Source organism: Suricata suricatta, chromosome 7 (assembly GCF_006229205.1).
Source record: "Suricata suricatta isolate VVHF042 chromosome 7, meerkat_22Aug2017_6uvM2_HiC, whole genome shotgun sequence".
Classification (NCBI taxonomy): domain Eukaryota; kingdom Metazoa; phylum Chordata; class Mammalia; order Carnivora; family Herpestidae; genus Suricata; species Suricata suricatta.
In genome coordinates this window covers 13,041,533-13,048,629 of record NC_043706.1, presented here as the reverse complement: position 1 = coordinate 13,048,629, position 7,097 = coordinate 13,041,533, and the positions used below count along the sequence as shown (strand labels likewise).

The 7,097-nt window shown below is 42.0% G+C and overlaps 1 pseudogene; it reads right to left on the bottom strand.

Moving 5' to 3' along the window:
* Positions 1-651: 651 nt before the first annotated feature.
* Positions 652-843, bottom strand: LOC115297228 (annotated as a pseudogene).
* Positions 844-7,097: the final 6,254 nt, after the last annotated feature.

Sequence of the window (7,097 nt, the reverse complement as noted above, 5' to 3'; positions counted from 1 at the left end):
TCTGCCCACCCTGATGGCCCCTCTGTGCATGCAGCCTGGGTGGATCCAATAGGATGACTGATTTTGGAATAGTTTATGTTGGGAGCCAAGATAGTTTTGTTGCATTTATGTAAACATTCTGTTTGTACAGCAAAAATAGGAAATGACTCCTAGGGAGATTGTGACTTTCTATTATCTTTTTTGTTATCTTTTTCTGGCATTCAGTAGGGAAGAAAAGGCAGGGGGTTTTGAATTAAGAACAAAAAAGAAAGTGAGCCTCTGACTAGTTCTATTACTATTACTTACTAGTCTCATGACTTTAACGAGATATTTTAGGAATACCTGGGTGGCTCAGTTGGTTGAGTGTCCGACTTTGGCTCAGGTCATTGTCTCGTGGTTTGTGAGTTCAAACTCTGCCTTGGACTCTGTGCTGACAGCTCAGAGCCTGGAGCCTGCTTCGGATTCTGTGTCTCCCTCTCTCTCTCTTTCCCTCCCCTACTTGTGTGCTTTCTCTCTCAAAAATAAATAAACAGTAAAAAAACTTAAAAATTTTTACAGCATTGAGGACTATTCATTTTTATTTACTTATTTATTTGTTAAAAAATTTTTAATTCTTTATTTTATTTTATCTTTGTTTTTTAAATTTATTTTATTTTATTTTTTTCACTGGAAACCACTCAAACGGCATCCCTTCCCTCTTCAATGATCAATAACAAAGGGCAACTGCATGAAACAACACCCAAAGTCAGCTTCACACTCAGGAAGGGACACTGCACCTCCTCCTCGTGTTTTCGGGTTCTCTACACAATCAGAGAAACTTCTCTAGTAACGAACTATAGAAATAATCCCTGAAAGTATAGTCTTTGTCTTTATTTTATTTATAGTATACATAGTACAAGTAATCTTCTTAAACTAAACAAGACAATGCATGTTGATGAGCATATAAACAGCAAAGGCCTGCAGAACAATGCATGGTCATTCTTCTGGAACAATGCTTACCAGAAATCTAGGGTGTGTCCATGCTTGTGGACCTGCCATGATTATGAAGCAACTCGACAGACTTACTTCTGATAAAGTTCGCTCATAAAGTATTACTGTTGTCAGAAATACCTGAATTTTAATAAACAACTCTAAAGGTCCAAAGGAATGAATATTTTTTAAGCTTATTTATTCTTTTAAGAGAGAGAGAGAGTATTGGGGAGGGGCAGAGAGAGAGAGGGAGAGAGAGAATCCTAAGCAGGCTCTGAACTGTCAGCATGAAGCCCAATGTGGGGCTCAAACTCACAAACCATGAGACCATGACCTGAGCTGAAATGAAAAGTGGGACACTTCACCAACTGAGCCACCCAGACATCCCATAAAGGACGAGTGTTTAATGGGAATGCTTTGTTTACAATGACAAGAGGTGTGGGAGAGAGGTATTTTTTTTTATTTCTGGCATTTTGCTATCCACATAAATGATCATTGACTCCATTACATATAAACTGCTTCTTTTAGGTGAGATTCAAAGTCCAAATCTGATAAATATATATATCTTTTAATTTTCAAAGTTTTAGAAACACTTTCCCTTTTTTAAGGCAAAAGCTTTCATCGACTGCATCTTCTTAGACAACTGTTGCTAACAGAATGTAGTTACTAATATGCCCTTAATGATTCCAGGGTGATTTTTCCCTGAATAAATCCTCCTTTGTTCCCCAAAGCAATGTCCCATTCATAGTAAGGCCTGATGGGAACAAGCTGTTTTCAAATTGATTTTCCTGTAAATAACTCTTACCATTCATTTCATTAAAAGGTTTCTTCCAATTAAAGCTCATTATTAAAAAAATTTTCAGTTCCAATCTTTATGCATTAGGTAGGAAAATGCTCTGAAAATGAAATAGCTTTTTGTGTCACAAAAGAAAATGAATTCTTCGAACTGTGACTGGCTTTAGAGATTCCCATCTGGAAAGCTGACCAATACTGTCTGTGTATCAATCTTGAATGTCGGAAAATCAGACAGGAATGGAAGCTGTCATTCTAACCAGTTTTATGAAAAAGATCACAATAAGCAAGATGACATCTTTTATGCTGACCTCTGCACCCACAATGTCTTCAGCTGACAATGACTCACCTGTCACTCTCAAAACCCTTCTTATTAAAAATATATATATACCAGTCACTTAGTTATTTTAGATTGAGAGTCTGTGTGTTCCACAGAAATCCATCAATATTAACAGCAGCAAAAACCATACCATAAACTGGCTCTGTATGTCCATATAGATAAGGAAGAGCCTGTTACGGGCTGAAATAGTGTCTCTTTCAAGGAAGAGTGTTGTTTTTCACCAATCTGTCTTTATCCATTTTAACCAGAGAAGTGATTATTCATGGGGTCTGGAGGGAGGATGAGTAGAGAAGGGGGTATCACTGAGTGAAAGGTTGCAAACCAGTAAGAAGAAACATTCACTGACTGACCAGTTCCCTGGAATGCTGGTGAATACAGAATGAGTCTAGGAAAGGGGTGAGGGTGTGAATGCTCATCAAATTAATGGCCAGCTGGGAAGCTCCTGAATCCAAGATGGGAAGGGGTGTATTAACTGAGTTCCAGTCAGGACACAGAAAGCACATAGTAACCCAAACAGGGAGAATTTGATATAAAGCATGATTCAACTGTGATAGAGTAATTATAAAGATCTAAAGATAACTCCAAAGGGTACCACAAGGCTAAGGAAGAGTATCCAAGGAGGGACAAATTCAGGAGGGTGCTCTTCCCCAACCTTGAGGTTCAGATCTTATTGGAGAAGGTATAGTTGACACTTACTGAGTAAAAATAATAAAAGGTATCCAGGGTGCAGGTGAGCTGGGCAGGTATACAGAGAGAGTCTGGACACCACTGTGAGCATAAGTCTGGATTGCTTGGTGTCCACACAAGGAGGTTCTGTGGGAAGGGAGTCACATGCCCAGACAGGACTGCAGTCATTGAGAGACTGTAGATGTGCAGCTGGGGCAGAACACCACCGGCTGTCCCTGAACACAAGCCCCACTAACAGACCGTACAGTAAGAACAAGAAAAGTAAACAATGGAAACCAGAAGCAGGAAGAGAAACCTCCTTCCTCCCACAGTGCCTTTGCAGTGCCTTCTACTGACGAGTCTCACGTCACATGCAATGTAAAGGAGGAAAGCTTACAGAGTCCAATCCATTCTGGCAGAGCAGGTATAGAAGGGTGAATTTGGAGCAGAGAAGCAAGGTGTGAGAACTGGCTAATTTGTGATGACAGAAAACATCTCCCAAAAGCCGTGAGAAGCTGGAAGTGGGAGGGGGATAGCGGATCCACCCACCTCATAGGCCAAAGGAATAGGGCCTTGGTGCTGTTGTATAAATGTTGAGTTTGGTAGAACTTGGTATGGATGATGAGATACACAATACTGATTATCTACAGGGGCCAAATTGTGCAGCCCATCTATACATTGAAGGAATTATTTACCAAAAGAATTAATTGTGTTCCTGTTAGCATGTGTGAGGTCCTGCTCTGTGTATTTCCATTGCCAAAAATTATCGGTCAAATGGGCCAAGTCAGGGAAGAAGTCAGTTGGTTGCTATGGGTCAGGTCAACAATGGGTTATTCTTTCAGTTTTCAGAGAGTCAACGGAGAACTGATTCAACAGTTCACCTTTGCAACAGTTAAACAGGCCCCTGCACTTGGGGAGGGCTATGAAGGAAGAGGAGGGGGGCCCAGAGATGGCTCTGACAAATGGTACTAAAACGGTAAGAGCATCAAAAATAGTAGCTTATCATGCCCCCTCCCTACCTTCCTATTACCACGGCAACAAGAGACCACTCCACAGGTTGTCCATTTGTAGACTCGCCTTGACATTTGCCTCAACCAGATTTCAACCAGGATGGCAATGCCGGGGCGGGGAGCCTGGCCGGGGGGCGGGGGGGGGGGGGGGGGGGGTTCCGACCTGGGTCCTCACGTTTCTTATTGCTCTTCACACTTCCGAGTGTGGATTCAGGCTCCAGGTCTCCAGAGGCTCTTTCTGTTCCCAGGGGCGCTCCGAGCTGCGTGTTACTGCGCTGTCAAGATGTGCTCCAAATTGGAAATGCTTTTTTCAAATTAAAGGGGAAAAGTACCAAGGGGGATAATAATGAGAACAGTGCATGGAATACACAGTTGCTTAGACAGCAGCGTGCCGGCCTTTGGTTGGGAAGAGAGGGGCAGCTGAGCACATCTTTCATTGCTCCTAACGTTATGCCCAGATTTCAGTATCGTCCCCAAAACCAGAGACTGCTGGGGAGACCGAGTCATGCAAGCAAAAGCAAAGGGCTTTATTATCATTTTACAGGCTCAAGCTCGGGCTCACAGACTTCACCAGCACAGTGGATCCGTGCTGAGAGCCCCAAACAAGAGCTGAGCAGGGTTTTTATGGGCTTTGGGAAGGGGGAGTTACAGGAAATTGTGACACAGGGACAGTGATCCAATCATTATCACATAACAGCATCGGCAGCAACTTGGCATACACATTGTCCAGAGTGTTCGTTACTTTTGGCGGGACCCAATCACAACATTTAGAGTATTAACTAATTACAGAGATGACCCGGGACCCTCATGTAGGGTGTAACTAGCCTTAAGCAATAAGTGATTATCTATAGTTTCTATCTCTAGGCCTGCCTTTAGGAATGTTAAGCATTTTAACTGGCCGCTTCTGATTGGGTGTTACCAGGGTGGTCCCTGGCTGAGCACTCCGTGCCCTTTTATTGCCTAATGATTCCGAGAAACCAACACTTAGGCCTCCAAGGTCAGAGGGGAAACTTGAAGCCTGTCATGGAGTCAGTTTGGTTCAGACATACATCCTTACACCTAACAGGCTGTAACTAACTTGTTGAAAAACATTATATCTCATGAGTGCAGGTCTTTTCAGTTTTAAAGACAGAAAAAATTCATACAAAAATAAAAAATACATACATGCTCGGTCTCAGTGACTTAGTTTGGGTCCATAAGCTCTAAAGTGATGGGTATAAAGCTATAAAGGGTTGTTATTATTTGTTTAATATAATCAGCTTGGGTAAATCATTTTTTATTTAAAAAATTTTAACGTTTATTTAGAGGGAGAAAGAGGGAGATCATGCGTGGGGGAGGGGCAGGGAGAGAGAGGGAGACAGAGAATCCGAAGCAGGCTCCAGGCTCTGAGCTGTCAGCACAGAGCCCGACGCAGGCTCGAACCCATGAACCGTGAGATCATGACCTGAGCTGAAGTCAGACACTCAGTCGACTGAGCCACCTGGCCGCCCTAGGTAAGTCATTTTAATGTAACAAATTGTGTGCATAGTACATATGCATATATACATATATATATATATATATATATATACACACACATATCTGTACCTCTATCTATTATATATAAAGTATAATATATAATACTTTCCAAAAGATCCCCCAAATCACAAAGTATATGTAATCTCAGTGAATTAAAACAGTAAAGTTTGGTTTTACCAGAGGTCATTCACAAGGAATGGTTAAAATTGTTAAAGGAATCCACTATTCAACCATTAATAGTTACCAGCAGAAGGAAGTATTTTTTTTTTTGCGTGTATGTGTGTGACATTCTAGAAAATGACTTATGCGGTGACATTCTGTTGAATCATAGACTGAACTGATAACAGGACTTAGTAGGAACATGGGGGTTTTTCCTAAATGAATTATATTTAGAAGATAATTATGTTTGGAAGGCTTTTCTGTTTTCGGGTTTCACTAAGCCCCGTGGGGCCTCCCAGAATTACTTGTCTGGAATCATCAATGAAGAAGACGAAACGGTAATTCCATGCCAGGCCCGAGTATTTTTCTCTCAAGACAAGCAGTTCACCCGTGGGTGAGCCATGCTGTTGAACCATGGAGCCTGTGGGGTCCGTGGAGTCCTGGCTGGAGACAGGTGCAAAGAGGCTCATGGAATGTGCTGGAATTGTCACTGTCCTCCCACGTGCCACGCTATGTCCCTGCCTCATAACAACCCCACAACACAATGAAAGGCAAAGATTGTTTTTATTTGGGGACGGGGAAAACCCAGAAAGGTCAAAGGATTTTGATGCCTGAGGCCACACAGCGGACACGTGACAGAGCTGGGATTGGCAGCCCCGTCTTCTAACTACCAATGCTGCCTTCTTTCTGCTTTACCACACTCACCCAGAGCCCCCGAGTTTCTTCTCGAGTTGTGAATTGTTTTTAAATCCATGGGTTAATGCTTGGGGATTTGTGGTAAAAGGGTGCTGTGCCTCCTTTTATGAGGATGCACGTCCTCCTTCATTGCTAAACAATAATAAGAAACTCCAGATGTTTTCATTAAAAAGTATTTAGTAAAAATGCCTGAAGAGTTCTTTATAAATCAGAGTTCAATGAAAGAGATTAAATATCAATAAAGAGGGCATTTGATCAGGTCTCATAGACAGATGAAGTTTGATTATATTTCTAAGGACATGCTATGCAAATGACAGAGACCTTGACTTGCTCTAGTAAGTCAGCACGCAATGTCAGCCTTTAGCTAGAAGTGTGCCTGCAAAGGAAAGTTGCCGTGTCCTGTACATGACATGGATTTTGCTTGGGCCCTCGTGGGATGGAGAGGGAATGGAGAAATCGAAAACCATTTGTTAACTCTTCTTAGCTTTCTTCTTGCAAAGAAGCAAGTGCCAATGACTTTAGGAGTGATAGGAAAGAACAGCCTGGGTATAGATAAAAAACGTTGTTTGGGATTGTAAATGGAAATGACTCCCCACTTTACTAGTATGTGACTGACTTTCAGCAACCTGGATACAAGTGATTTGACGGGCACCTGGGCATCTCAGTTGGTTGATCTTCCCACTTCAGTTCAGGTTCATTGGTTCGAAACCTGCATCAGGTGTGCAGAGCCTGCTTGGGATTTTCTCTCTTCCTGTCTCTCTCTCTCTGTCCCTTCCCCATTTGTGCTCTCTCTCTCAAATAAATAAACTTTAAAAATTTTTAAAAAACTGATTTGAAATGGATTATTATACTTGGTGAGCAGAAATCTCAAAGACTTGGCCCCCAGCCAACCCATAACTGCATAGAACAAAGTGTATGTACTCAGTGCCTCCTGTATACTGGCCTGTGCCAATCTTGTTCTCAAGAGA